Source organism: Lissotriton helveticus, chromosome 9 (assembly GCF_964261635.1).
Source record: "Lissotriton helveticus chromosome 9, aLisHel1.1, whole genome shotgun sequence".
NCBI classification, from domain to species: Eukaryota; Metazoa; Chordata; class Amphibia; order Caudata; family Salamandridae; genus Lissotriton; species Lissotriton helveticus.
The window spans coordinates 420,557,332-420,572,862 of NC_136070.1; the positions used below are offsets into that span (position 1 = coordinate 420,557,332).

The 15,531-nt window shown below is 48.3% G+C and overlaps 1 protein-coding gene across 1 annotated transcript in view; it reads left to right on the forward strand.

The window, feature by feature from the left end:
• The window catches only part of DYNC1H1 (dynein cytoplasmic 1 heavy chain 1), a 1,596,152-nt gene that overhangs the window by 1,139,735 nt on the left and 440,886 nt on the right, over positions 1-15,531 (forward strand). The window lies entirely within an intron of this gene.

Genomic DNA, 15,531 nt, shown 5'->3' on the forward strand with positions numbered 1-15,531 from the left:
GTGGCTGTGTGTGTGTGGCTGTGTGTGTGTGTGTGTGTTTGTGGCTCTGTGTGTGTGTGGCTCTGTGTGTGTGTCTGTGTGGCTTTCTGTGTGTGTGTGTGTGTGGCTCTCTGTGTGTGTGTGGCTCTGTGTGTGTGGCTGTGTGTGTGTGTGTGTGGCTCTGTGTGTGTGTGTGTGTGGCTCTGTGTGTGTGGCTCTGTGTGTGTGGCTCTGTGTGTGTGTGTGGCTCTGTGTGTGTGTGTGTGGCTCTGTGTGTGTGTGTGTGGCTCTGTGTGTGTGTGGCTCTGTGTGTGTGTGGCTCTGTGTGTGTGTGGCTCTGTGTGTGTGTGGCTCTGTGTGTGTGTGGCTCTGTGTGTGTGTGGCTCTGTGTGTGTGTGGCTCTGTGTGTGTGTGGCTCTGTGTGTGTGTGGCTCTGTGTGTGTGTGTGTGGCTCTGTGTGGCTCTGTGTGTGTGTGGCTCTGTGTGGCTCTGTGTGTGTGTGTGTGTGTGTGGCTCTGTGTGTGTGTGTGTGTGGCTCTGTGTGTGTGTGTGTGTGGCTCTGTGTGTGTGTGTGTGTGTGGCTCTGTGTGTGTGTGTGTGTGGCTCTGTGTGTGTGGCTCTGTGTGTGTGTGGCTCTGTGTGTGTGTGGCTCTGTGTGTGTGTGTGTGTGTGGCTATGTGTGGGTGTGGCTCTGTGTGTGGCTCTGTGTGTGGCTCTGTGTGTGTGGCTCTGTGTGTGTGGCTCTGTGTGTGTGTGTGTGTGTGTGTGTGTGGCTCTGTGTGTGTGTGTGTGTGTGGCTCTGTGTGTGTGGCTCTGTGTGTGTGTGTGGCTGTGTGTGTGTGTGTGGCTCTGTGTGTGTGTGTGGCTCTGTGTGTGTGTGTGTGGCTCTGTGTGGCTCTGTGTGTGTGTGTGTGGCTCTGTGTGTGTGTGTGTGGCTCTGTGTGGCTCTGTGTGTGTGTGTGTGGCTCTGTGTGTGTGGCTCTGTGTGTGGCTCTGTGTGTGTGTTTGGCTCTGTGTGTGTGTTTGGCTCTGTGTGTGGCTCTGTGTGTGTGTGTGGCTCTGTGTGTGTGTGTGGCTCTGTGTGTGTGTGTGGCTCTGTGTGTGTGTGTGTGGCTCTGTGTGTGTGTGTGTGGCTCTGTGTGTGTGTGTGTGGCTCTGTGTGTGTGTGTGTGGCTCTGTGTGTGTGTGTGGCTCTGTGTGTGTGTGTGTGGCTCTGTGTGTGTGGCTCTGTGTGTGTGTGTGGCTCTGTGTGTGTGTGTGGCTCTGTGTGTGTGTGTGGCTCTGTGTGTGTGTGGCTCTGTGTGTGTGGCTCTGTGTGTGTGGCTCTGTGTGTGTGGCTCTGTGTGTGTGGCTCTGTGTGTGTGGCTCTGTGTGTGTGGCTCTGTGTGTGTGGCTCTGTGTGTGTGGCTCTGTGGCTGTGTGTGGGTGGGTGGCTGTGGGTGGGTGGGTGGCTGTGTGTGGCTGGGTGGCTGTGTGTGTGTGTGTGTGTGTGTGTGGGTGGCTGTGTGTGTGTGTGTGTGGGTGGCTGTGTGTGTGTGTGTGTGTGGGTGGCTGTGTGTGTGTGTGTGGGTGGCTGTGTGTGTGTGTGTGGGTGGCTGTGTGTGTGGGTGGCTCTGTGTGTGGTGGGGGGGGGGCTGTGTGTGTTTGTGTGGGGGGGGCTCTGTGTGTGTGTGGGGGGGGGGGCTCTGTGTGTGTGGCGCTCTGTGTCCGCGAATACTCTCTACTACTCTCTAATGCTCACCTATTGCCATTGTAAATGACTACCATTTATTTTTTATTTTTTTTAAATGTCGTGAGCAATGCCAATAGCTCTACCTTTATTAATGCCGAGACCATTGCATTGTAAATGCTTGTTTTCTTTTGCAAAGGAAAATTTCTTTTATTACACACAGTCACTACTAAATACTACACAAAAATTACAAATATAGTCAGATGGAAATACTTTTGGTGACACCCTCATATTAAGGTGGGTCCTGAACCCTAAAGCAACAGTACCCCCACCTATACTAGACACAAACACATTACACCTCATAATAAGGGTGTGTCATCAATAAGGTAGGCCTACTGATTTGTCAGAGTGTCATATCAACAGTAAAATCAGCCATATGTTATAATTCACCATTATAACGTCATTGGGGACAGAAGCAATATGCTTTTCATTGTATGACCTACCATTGAAGTCAATGAGGGGTAGTTCCAACAGTCAATTGCTTTGATTACACTATAAAACTTTGTCGACTATCAGCGAAGTATTGGATTGGGGGAAAAAAAGTTTCCTGGAGTCCTTTTTTGACTCACTAAGCTGCCACAGCATCTTCAAGACCTACCAATAGAGTATGCTTGTGGCCCTATGCACGCCCCCTCTCCATTGATATTTTATTATTGGGGTTGCCCTCAGCATCTGTTCCTGGACCTCAGTGTCTATTTTCAGGAATTTGTGGCAATTACAATATCATTTGTCTCAACCGGGGCACCAAGATTTAAATGTTTATTTATGACCCTTTGGGTCCGTCTTGATGAATTTTGGCTTTTCTGCTCCTGGCAGTGAGCCATAGCTACTTGTAGCCATTTTTCAGACCTCCTTACCTCTAAAAGGGTGCATTGTACATGGAGTTTGGTTTTCTGGCTACCTGTGTCAGACCTATCCTGTGCCTTACTCCTGGTGCTCTTTTCCTGCTTGTGGGGGTGTCTTGCGCAGCTTCTCTGCAGCCAAAAAGCAGCTCCTCCTGGCATGTGCCAGAATTAGGCCTGGTAGGGTATAGTGCCAATATACATGTACAAGGCTCTTTCCTAAAGTTGCCTTCCCTTTGTCACATTGACTTTTGAAACACACATTTGCATTTGACACACTTGGGCTAGTTCCTAGGAAACACCTACCTTGCTGACACAAAGAACTTCGTGAGAACACTATTACACAGCCTTGGGATTATGTGCAAGCCCCTCATGTGAGTGATACAAATGTGTTTGGTATTACTTCTATATGGTGACACAGCGATCTGTGGAATACAAACAATGACAGCCTGATCACAATCTCGACCCAGTGCCCTTTTTTAGGTCTTGCCTGAGCCAGCGCATGCGTTGCTCTGGTGAGACATTTAGTAAGCCGCTTTTAGAAGTGCTTCCAAAGCGGCCACCAGCTTGCGCTCACGTGCACAAGCGCCACATTTTTTTCACTTTCGCGCTGGAAAGGTGTGTGCCGTGATTATAGCAAAAGAAAATAAATAGATTTTTTATCCTATTTCTTTACTTTCGCTATAATCGCGGCACCGGCGCTTTACTTTAATCATTAAAAGTGAAGCGCGGGTGCCGCGATTATCGCAAAAGTAAAGAAATAGAAGTTTTTTCCTATTTCTTTACTTTTGCTATAATCGAGGCACTCCCTCCAGGGGGGGCTGTCTTAGTACTGGCAGGGTTGCTTTTCATTCTTTTCCCTGGCTTGGGTACTGCAGTGTTTGGCTCTGCTTCTTATGGTGTTCCTCACTATTCCTTTTTCTGCTCCTTCGCACACTGTTCCTATGGCGCGGAAAAGTTCTTGGAAGAAAACTGACGTATGCGCGCCAGGGTGGGACTTTAGGACTTATGTGACCTCACTGACGTCACGTGCACGGAGGACGCTGAGGCGGTCCCCCCCCCCATTCCCCCTCAGCACACAGGGATGCTGAGGCAAAAAGATTTTCTGGATCCAGTCTCACAATTGGGGATAATTCTACGTGAAGGAATCTGCGGGTAGGATCGTCTCCACCAGATACATCGTTACCGAAGGTAAGTAACTCATACTTTACTGGCTTAAAAAGATTGGCCACCTGACTTCGTAATGGGTTGCCCAAAGGGGGGAAAAAGTGATTTTACCAGCCTTTTTCGACCTCGTTCCAGAATCAATTAAGCACTTATACGCTTGGGAGTGGGCTTTAGCACTGGCTCCTGCGTTACACCACAACCTAGTCGGGTGGGATGACAGTTCACCTTATTATGATACATCATTGAGGACCACCATATAACCTCAAAGACAATACCCAATAAACAATAAAGCAAAGCATGTTACGGAAATCCTATAACAACTGGAATATTAAGGTGTGAATTAAAGTTGCACCTCTTCAATTAATAATCCTCTGTTTCCAGTAATGAAACCAGATGAATCATACCATGTAGTATTAGATAACAGACATTTGAACACAGCTTACTCGCACATTTGCAGTACAAAATGCACACAGTGCCGCACTAATTAATTACATAGTGCAGACGAAATACAAAGCAATAGACATCTCAAATGGATTTTTCTGCCAAAATATAGCACCTGGAAGCAGATATTTGAGAGCCTTCATGGCGCTAGGTTCTTGAAAACAATGTTGCTGTTTACCACAGGTGAATGTATGACATTGTTCTACATTCTGTCCATCAACTATGTTTTTTGCAATTTTCACCCCGAGTGTGCTGGGTATGCTCAGACGTGAGTCCCAGGCTCTCCACACCACTGGAGTCAAGCTATCCAGGCTGATGAAGGCTGATAGCCAGAAACCGGTCCTTGGATGCTTGATTCCGGTCTGGGAAAGACATGGCTTGGTAGTTCGGACTGGACTGTTCCCATGAGGCACAGGGTCAGAGCTGATTTGCATATAGCCAGTGTCTAACCCAGGGTGGTGTGGAGTGCAAAAAAACGATGGATTTAGGCCCAGATCCTTGTACTGGGCTGAATGTATGACATTGTTCTACATTCTGTCCATCAACTATGTTTTTTGCTGTTTACCACGGGGGCATAAGAATAGCTCCGGGCTGTTTTCAGCCAGAGTCACAGAATTACTTGGAAAAAATTGATGACCAGGCATTGTCATATGTTGATGACATATACTTAGTGGACGATGACCTGGTGTAATTCTTTGTCTACAGTTTTGAATGCAGATTGTCATAAGTTGACTCTATATCACAACCCATATTCCAATTGAATTCAAGTAGCGGAGTACATATAAGTGTAGGGACACCTCTCGTTCATGTAGTGTGGCATGTTCTTATATAAATGGGGCACTTGTTCTTAGTTTATTATTTTTTAATTGTTTAATACCTACACAATGATGTAAACACCATTTGTGATGGTCATGTGGTTGTAAAGGCCCGCCCTATTCCCCGCTGGTCCTGCTTCATCATGTCTTGCGCAGGTGGTCATTGGTTATGAGGGATTCCATCTCATCTGCTTGAATTCAAGTGGAATATAGGTTATGATATAGTCAACTTATGACATAATCGCAATCTGCACTCAAAACTGTAGACATAGAATTACAAGCAAATGCCTCCATTGCTAGCAACAGCGTGAAATTAATATAGTATATGTGTCAAACTATTCTACAAAAAAGAAAGAGGTCTTTGTTTATATTCACATGCTGCACTACATGTATGAGTGATGCCCAGACATACATGTACACATTTCCGAACATCATGTGTGAATAGGGTGGCTTATGTAAATTTAAATATATGACAGAAACTTACTATGTCCATAGACTGTTTAAACGCATAAACAATACCGAAATAGTGGGCAGTAGGTCATTACTCACATGTGGTGGTCTATTAAGCTAGACAACCGGCATTAGAGGCTATGTTGCGATAAGACAAACACTTACAGTCTGATTGCATGGGTATGATTAAAAGCATGGCAATCGAAATTCTAACTTTTTTCCCACCCGGTTCAAAGTCCCATGGGGGTTTCGACATATAACTTAAGCGACATTCAGTTAAAGGGTCCGATTGACCATTGCAATATTATGTGCTACTTCCTAATCATTTGCTTCCTTGTTTTGTATCGGTCTCCCCCATTGTGTGACTACAGGGGAGCTCTCCATCGTTCTTGCTAGTTTTAGCATATTTCATGATAAACTCGGTGAGTTGAGATTTCTGCTGTATAGTGTTAATGAGTAGAGCTGAAATAAGATGGACACCTGTCTGGCGACGTATAATTACCTGCGTATATTTCAAGGTAAATTCACCTAGGGAATGTATGACCTGTCCGAGTATGGATATGTATATATTGTGGAGGACCATCCATGACCAGACATAAAGTGCATGGTGGTGCAAGCCAGCTATAGATCAGTACTGTGTGAATAAGAGTTAGATTCCACGCACGAATAACTAGATTCTCTGCTTGTATTATCCCCTACAGAACAATGGGAGTGTGTTACGTAGGGTTTCCGTCGTGGTAGGAACAGCGGGTTCCTAGGGGTACCGTATCCTGGAATCGAGGGCGGAAACACTATTTGTGTGAGAGAGGTCCTGTAGAATGCCGGTGTGACTCAACACTGCGGGCACCAGAAACATGTCCGAAACATGTCGACGATTCGGCAGTAAGGAGGGGTGTAGGAATTCTTAATTCTTTCCTGTCACCACCATCCTTAACATTGTTAGCTCTGGCCGGAGGGTTCAGGAATACATTTTTGAGCAGTGGCAACTCCCAGCTAGTTTTAACCTTCACAGCACTTTTCTTTCGGTGATCCCATTATATTTTGGCAAGAAATATTTGTATATCTTACATGTTTGTATTGTCTTCCCCTCCCTTTTGCTCCACCCCAGGCGGTCTGCCCGGGGGAGTATTGCAGCAAGCGCAATGATGAAGATGAGGACAGTATGTTTACACCTAGCACGTGCCCCCACCTAGATCATTACTCTCTACTCCTCTTTGTGTGTATCAGTCTGTGGATAGGGGGGCCGGAGTAGAGTAGTCAGACTCTCTCCCCTTCTGTATGTGTGCCATGCCTACAACCCACTGCCCTGGCATAGGTCAGCCACCCCTCTAGCTGGGTGCACTATACCAGTGGTGAGGGTACAGGTGCATGAGCCCTGTACCCTTACAGTGTCTAAGCCAATTCTTAAACATTGTAAGTGCAGTAATGCCATTAAGAGTGTATGGTGCTGGGAGTTTGTCATTACGAACTTTAAAGCACCATAATGGCTTTACTGAAAACTGGGACGTTTGCTATCAAACGTCTCAGCACATTAAACCCACACTGATGCCAGTGTGGCATTTAATAAAAAATGCATACAGAGGCCAACTTAGAGATGCTCTCTGAAAAACGACCTAACACTAGTGTCCAGGCTGAGTAGCTGCTCACCAGCTGCCACCACCAGACATGATTCTGGACCCGTGGGTCGAGATTCTGCTTCTCTTGGGGTCTGTAACAATGCACATCCTGGAACGAGGCGCCAAGCCTCCTACCCAAGAATGGGCAGGGTCCACGAAGTGGAAGCTTCAAAGGCTTGTTGCCATTGTGAGGTTCCCCAGGCCCTTTGCTACTTCCAGCAACTGGCCCCCACCGTTTCTGACCCCCTCCCCCCCCGTTTGGGTGGGAGGATCGGCAGGAAAACCAAGTGAGGAAGGGAGGTGTGCCCACCTTTGCAAACCCCACCCCTCAGGTGGGGGAGGCGAGGTGAAGCACAACTGTCAGTCCCCGCCATCTTGCAAATGGGGTGACCCAGCCAACCAGAGTGAGGCATATGCCCCCCCCCCCACTGGAGGGTGGCACAATAGGTAAACCCACCCCAAGGAAGGGACCCATTGGTACCAACCTTTACCTACCTGTAACGCCCCTAACTATAGCATGTAAGGGCACCCCTGAACCTTCCCTCCTCAGACAAGAACCGACTAAGAAGAAAAGGACAGAAGAAGCTGAGCTAAGACTAAGAAGTGGAGGACGCCCACTAACTTGGCCGTAGCCCTACCGGCCTCTCCCTACCTCAAACCTGCAGAAGATAAATCCCTGTGTCCTGCAGCCTCAAGAACCCGAAGGACCTGCACTGACTTCTACCCCAAAGACTTACTCTCCCGTTAACTCTGGATTTGGTCACCCACAGACACTGGCTCCAGCCAAATCCACGAGTCTGCACCCAACGCCCTCGGTCCGAGTTTGAGTTGCCCAACACCACAAGGAGGACCCCCCGACCGTGACCGGAGCTGGTAAGAAAACCCGACGCCTAAAGACACCCCCGCACCCGAAGCCCCACGACCTTGGGTGGCCCAACCAATGGTGTCCCAGCATCCAGAGGCATCCCAACTTACCTCTCCAACCGGTGGTCACCTCCATAATATCTTCGTCCCGAGCCTGCAGTCTTTGTTGTAACCGGAGAATCCCCATTGAAATCAACACGGTTCTAGACGTGAAAACAGCACTCTGCAGCCAGCTGCCCATGTGCTGCTGCTGGTGTACTTTGGGTGCTAACACGGATCCCCTTTGCCCTGAGCCTATCACCAGGAGCTTTGCTCCCACAACCATATGGCCTGCTCATGAGCAGCCACCAATGGAGGCCCCCTATCCCCCATTGGATAACATTGGGCCTCAGCACTTTGCACCCGGCCGCCCTAGAACTTTGAAAGTGCATCTTCGACCCTGGGGAACCCCTTGTTCTAACCCCAGAAGCTCCACCACAGTGACCGAATACTTACCTGTTAACCGATAACTTCATGTTCGAGGCATGTGAGCTGTAGATCGCATGCTTTGCAAAAGCCTACCATCTAGTGTTGGGTCCGGGTGTTTGCACTTTATTTTTGTTTGAAGAAGTCTTTTCTAGTCACAAAGTAGGTCACTCCTCCGTTCGGTGATAGTGCGCATGGGCATAGACTTCATTGTTAGATTGTTTTTTTCTGACATCGGGTTCAGACGTGAATCGCTGCGTTCCGGATCTGAAAGAGACACGTTAGTGATAGATTCCTTACCTTAGATTATCCCCAGGTGTCAGACTGCATCCGGAAAGCTTTCTGCTTAGCAGTACCCCTGCGTGCAGGTTGTAAGAAAGTGGCTCTATATATACTGGACCAAAGTAGGTTCAGTGTGTGTATAGAGTCCACAATCTCCAGAGGTATAACAGTGGTTATACCTCTGGAGATGTCTCTGGTCTCCGGCGGAGTCCCGGCTCCATATCAACCTTTTGGAGCTGCGGGCGATCCGACTTGCACTGAAAGCATTCCTTCCCTCTGTCCGGGGAAGTGAAGTGCAGGTGTTCACGGACAACACCACCGACATGTGGTATTGCAACAAGCAAGGTGGGGAGGGGTCGTGGACCCTATGTCAGGAGGCTCTGCGCCTCTGGACATGGCCGGAACATCGAAGCATTACCTTGGTGGTTCAACACCTGGCAGATTCTCTGAACGCCAGGGCGGACAAACTCAGCCGCCGGTGCATGATGGATCATGAATTGCGTCTGAACTCGGACGTGGCGCAAGGTCTCTTTCTGCAATGGGGAGAGCCTTGGTTAGATCTATTCGCCACCAAAGGGAAAGCGCAATGTTATCAGTTCTGCACGCTCTCTCAGACGCTTTTCATCTCGAGTGGAGTTGCGGTCTACTGTACGCTTTTCCACCTACACCACTTCTGCCCAGAAGCTGAAGATGAACAGGCGCGACCAGCCCTAAGTTATTCTTGTGGCTCCGGACTGGGCTGGAAGAGTATGGTATCCCGAGCTACTCAGTATGAGCGTCGATCCCCTGATCCGTCTGCCTCTTCGGGAGGATCTTCTGTCGCAGCAGCAAGGGACTATCCTACACCCGAACCTGTCCAGCCTCCACCTCCATGCAAGGAGATTGAGCGGCGACAGTTGACACCTTTCGATCTTCCTCCCGAAGTCTGTGATGTCATTCTGGCAGCCAGGCGTTTTGTGAAAGTGCCATCTTTCTTGCATAGGTATGCTCCCACTTTTTGCTGAATTGCTGATGTACTTTGACTGAGTGTGCCCTGGGCTCCTGCCAACCAGGTGCCCAGGGCCAGTGTTCCCACTCTATAACTGTGTTGAAACCAAAACCCAATTGGCATCTCTGGCCACCTGTCCGCCCCAGTAAATGGTACCCTAGGTACCCAGGGCATGGTGACCAGAGAAGACCCCTAAGGGCTGCAGCACTTATTGTGCCACCCTTAGGGGCCCTGTGCCCTGACACCCACACACTGCCTTTGCAGGCTGAGTGTCTAGGTGCAGAACTAAACAAAGAGTCTGCATGGCACACATCCCTGTGTAGTTAAAAAGATTTTACCCTTTGGACTGGAGAACAAACTTCAAAATCAGATCCACATACACCACATTCTTACACTTGGATTAACTCCAAAAGGGGTACACTCACTAATATTACAAAAGTTTTATTTGTTACAAAATAAATGAAAAAAATTCAATAACAAGTGTAGGAGAGTAGGGTCTGCAATCCTATGATCACCCCAGATTTTTGCTTTTTGCTTCACTGGTTTACGACTTTCCCTGGCTGTGGGCCTGCTAATCGGACCCACAGCCTAGCTGTTCTCTCTATTCCAAATTGTACCCAGGTACTGAATTGGCACTGGGCCCTCTCTTGTGTCCCTGTAACCAGGGCAGAGGTGTACCCAGAAGTCTCCCAGGGGCTGCAGCATGTATTATGCCACCCCTGGGTTGACTAACTAAATCAGACACAACTGGCTGCTTGACAGCTGGGGCAAGGTGGTGTAATCACCCTTTGCTTTAGATATAGTATTCCTATATCTAAACCTAAAATGGACACATATATTCCTATCAGTCACTCCTATGGCAGGCCTTAACAATCCTGAAGGCAGAGTGCGTGGAATAATGTGAAATGGTGCTCTGGCATGAGCTGAGCCCGTTTGCAGCTTGCAGAACCAAGTCCTAATAGCTGTTCCATGATAACGCTATACCATATACTCTTAAGTGCATTATGTACCTCGCTGTCATATGCTAACTTTGGAATAACATTATCAAAACATGTCGAGTAAGGTGTCATACGAATTGGAATACTAACCCCTCGCCAATTCTGGCGACGGGGTTAGCATTCCACCCTCCTAGAGGGACACGACATGTTGGTAACCTGTAACCCCGGTTAAAGTCAGACATAGCCTCAGCTCCACAAGATGGATGCTGCCACCGAGACACAAGTCTGCCCTCCTGCTGCTGGGAGTCCTCCCAGCGCGGGAGGCAAGGACAAAGGGTTTCCTGATAGGGGCGGTGCCAGCACCGTCCCAGACAGGATTTTGTGTATCCTAGGTAGGCAGGGCTTTAGAGGAAGGTGACTGCAAGTGGCACCCCGGTGCTCACTGTGCATATGCCGGCTAGAACCAGTTCCAGGGGCACACCAGCCCCTGAGCTGGGGAAAGCCTGGCATGGGAGAGGGGTGTAACCACCCCCCTTCCCAGTCCCACCCATAGGGCTGAACTTAGTCGCGTGCCAGCCCCCTTTTGCAGGATAAAGGTAGGAGCAGGCCCCCTTCCAAATCAGATCATCTTTGAATCCTGAAACTACTTTCCACGAAAGGAACTCAAGACTCTTCCTAATATTTCTCCCTTGTGACTAAGGAGTAGTCACCCTGCAGCAGCAGGCACCATCCAAGCATCGCGGTCTGCTGTAAGTCTCTCCTCCGGATCAAGACTGCCCAGCTCGACGAGAACCGGCTTCCCTGGCACCTCTGACCTCTACCTGCATCTTCAGCCCAGCTGAGACCCGTGGGTGTGACGAGACCTCGAGGGACCGGCCATCTTCAAGACTGCACAACGCTTGTCCAGCACGACCACCGAGTGACCCTCAACTGAGTGCTTTGGGGTAAGAGAAGCCCCGACCCTGAGCAGCTCCAGCACCGAAGTTCAGCCCCCTTGCATCCACGAGATCTGCGTGGGGCCCTTCTGCTCTTTTCTGCTCACCGCGTTGTCCAGGTCACTTGCCCGTTGGCTAGTGGCCCTCTGACGACGAACTTCGACAAACACCGCTGGTCTGGTTGCTCCAGGCTGGCCCTTGCTCCCCTCCAACAGAGGAGCACCCCGGTCCCTCCTGGTCCACTCCAGACGCCATTTTAAGTCCACCGCGTGGGCTTGCATTTGCCAAGACTTGTTGCCCCAATCCTGGGTCCAGCGACGTCGACAGCAGATATCTTCGTGGGACAGCTCGCACCTCCATCCTGGTCGCCGACAACGCCTCCTGGTCCGAGAGACTGCAGAGCCCAGCAGCGCCCACTCACCTGGTCGAGGTGACTTCGTCCGGTGCCACTCTGGTGCCCACCTAAATCACTGGCTAGTGATTCAGAACTTGGTCCCCTCTGCTTACAGGTCTTCCTCTTCCCCGATCCAGGCTTGGATCCCCACGAACTTCTTCACTGGTCGCCTGCCAGCAACTTCTTCCTTCAGGCTCCTGGTTCATCAACGAAGAAACCCGACGACATTTGAACCCTATGCAGCCGCAGCCCCTGGGCTAGGTAAACCGAGTACTCCGGTGCTCCAGCGTAGACCAACTCTCTAAGTGTCTAGATCCACTTTCGTTTTTGACCTACCTAGTCGGGTTCGCCCGAAAACACTAACTTTGCTTTTACTAGCCTCCATAGACTTTTTCCCGCCTTACGCGTGAGAGTTCCCACTCTGCACACGACGTCCCTAGGCCTCCTGCTTGTAATCTAAAGGTTCAGTAGTCCAGTCCTAGCGATCCTAAAGCCTATGAGAATAGTTACTTACCTGCTAGTAATTCGCATTCCACTTTTGTAATATATGGTTTTTCGTGCCCCTCGGGCATTTGTGTAAATTGTGCGACTTTAAGTATTTTCTTAAGAGTTTTGTTATGTGCTCAGCTCCCTGACTCATAAAGAGTTCAGGGTAGTCTTGTTATAAATAAATATACTTTATTTTTCATAACAACTTGTGTGGTGTCCTTTCACTTGGTGTTCACAGGGTAAATGTGATGGTAAAACAGCTGGCTTAACACGCCCTCTAGAGTTTAGCCTAAAGACTGCACGTGTCCATGCTACTAGGATAGCTGGTCTATCAGGTTGACTTGCAACCAAACATCAATAAGGGTTGTTTGGACTGATACATAGTGATCACTAAAATAGTGAGCACTGCATATCAGGCCAACTTCTCACAACAAGTCATTACATTTCAATATTATAAATAGGCACCAAAATTACCGCAGTATAAAAATACAATTAAAATTCATAATTCTCAGAAGACATGACATCAAATAGCAGCAAATGTAAACATACACCACACGGAAGGAGAGAAAAGGATGAGGCAGCCACAGTACGCCCTTACTGAGTTAATCTCAGAATGACTATGGACAATGCATGGTACAGTGAAATTTGACCTCTATGCTTCTAGTCCTATTACAGATTTAACAAAGTAAATTGCGTCGACGCGTTTCGGTGTGACTATATGATTATGTTCACCTTCTTCAGGACAAAAATAGAGAATTCCTTCCACTTTTGCTTCCACTCTAAGTATCTTAAAAGGACTTGTCTTTTATGGACGCCTGCAATACTCACCGCAGTGGTGGAATCCATAAAACCTTTCCAAGGCCCTCACTCACTGGTTGGGGGGGGGGGGGCTCATCTACAAACTCACACCATTCAGGGCATTGGGACTCAACAGCAAAAGCAGCTTCACATAAATCATCTAGAGCTGCTAGCAGTATTTCTAGCGCTCAAAGCCTTTCAAGTTCCCCTTGCAGGCAAAGCTGTCCTGAAACGTATAGACAGCATGACAGCCATCTATTATATACAAAAACGGGGGGGGGCACATTTTCTCCAGCTGTCACAACTTGCACAGGACATTTGGAGGTGGGCCATAAATCACAAAATCGATCTCCTCGAAGAACACCTTAATTGTGCCCTCCACTCTGTCTCCTTCTCAGGGCAGACATCCTCTTGCAATCGCAGGGGCAGGTTCTACACCCCCACCCCCAGAGCCTGCACTTTCATGCCTGGGATTGAATGGGGCAACCTGAGTTCTTTCTCCCTCCCACCTGATGTTGTGGATCTTACTTTATCGGCCAGAAGACACTCCACTAAGATGGTCTATGATGGCAGAAATGTGTTAACTGGTGGGTAGAGAAGTCTATTGACCCTTTGAAAGCAAGTTTTGCGCTATCCCTGGTGCGCTATCCCTGGCGCAGCAGGGTTGCGCTATTGCAACTGTTAAAGAATATCTGTCTGCTTTATCGGCATTTCTTTGTTTGCCAGATCAGCCTTCTCTTTTTAAGTCCCCTATAGCTATGAGATTATTTAAAGGTCTCACTATACATTTCCTCCCATTTTGTTTATAATGCCTCAGTGGGATCTTAATCTTGTATTTACGTTTCTTTTGGGTTCTCCTTATGAGCCCTTGCATAGTTGCCTGCTGAGATTTCTCACCTTCAAAACTATATTTTTTGTTGCTATTACATCTGTTTGAAGGGTGAGTGAGTTACAAGCCCTTGGCTTCAAGCCTCCCTTCACCTCCTTCCATGCTGGTGCTTGGGACCAGAGCTGCTTCCCTGCCTAAGGTGGTCACTCCGTTCCCTTAATACAATCCATTACCTTACCTGCTTTCTATCCTCCCCTACATCCATCTAAGCAGGAGGAGAGACTTTATCATTTGAACTTCAAAAGGGCAGTGAGTTTCTATATGAAAAGAAAGAACCCGAGAGTCGAGGTTGGGTGACTAGCTGTTCGTTGGATGTATGGGCAAGATGAAGGGGAAAGCTGTCCATAAGAGAGCTTTATCCAGGTGGAGAAACATGTGCATCGAGATTTGCTACACCATGGCTAAGAGAGAGGCGTATGCCTACGTCCCACTGGAGGTTGGCATCATAGGAGGTGTACCCACCAAAAGATACCTGTACCTACCTTAAACATCCCTAAATTTAGTATTTAGGGGCAACCCCGAACCATGCCTCCTCAGACCAGCGGAATCCCAGCATGTCCTGCAGCCAGCAGCCCTCTCCCCTCCCCCCAAAACCTAGAGTATCTGCCCTGCCTTCCCTACAAATACTTTATCTCCTGTGAGCACTGGACTTGCTGAAGCACCAGACCCTGGCTTCGGCCAAATCTGTAAGTCTGCACCCGACACCCACAGCCTGAGTTTGAGTGGCCCAACACCACGAGGAGGTCCACCCAGTGATCCTGACCTGAGCCCTAGTGATCCCTGACCTACCTCAAGCCTCCCGACTGCACCTGCAGCCTTTATGTGGAAGGTCCACGTAAAATTGGGCCTCCGCGCACTGCACCCATCACCCCTAGTGCCGCTGAGGATGCTGTTTGAGTGCATCCTTGACTCTGGGGGAACCCTTATTCTAACCCCAGAAACTCAACCCCAATGACCGATTGTGTATCTTCAAACTGATAACCTTTTTTTTTCTCCATAGGATTCCATTGACTGTTTCCTCTGAAAAAGTTCCAAATGTTGAGTTGTGTTTGTATGGAAACCTAAGCAACTGTTTTAATACCAAACAGTATTAATTACCTTTATCTAGGAAATGTCCCAGTGTGATATCTAGGCATATCCCGCTGAGTACAAAAAGTGATCCAAAAAGTACTCTGAAAAGCAATCACAAAGTATTTACAAATGCTTATTGTCTTGAAATATTTTACACACCTGTATCAGTCAATTTCACCCAGCTTGCTTGTTTTGATCAATCTGTCTTGAATAGTACAATTCCACTTACCTGTACCAAGTCGTGCTTGGTTCTAAAAATAAAATACAACTAAATGAATATTTTTGATAAAACAATTGGTCTGGGTTCAGTGTGACACCATTTCTTGCCTAAGTGTGTACAATAAATGTTTACCACTACCCTCTGATAAAGCCTTACTGC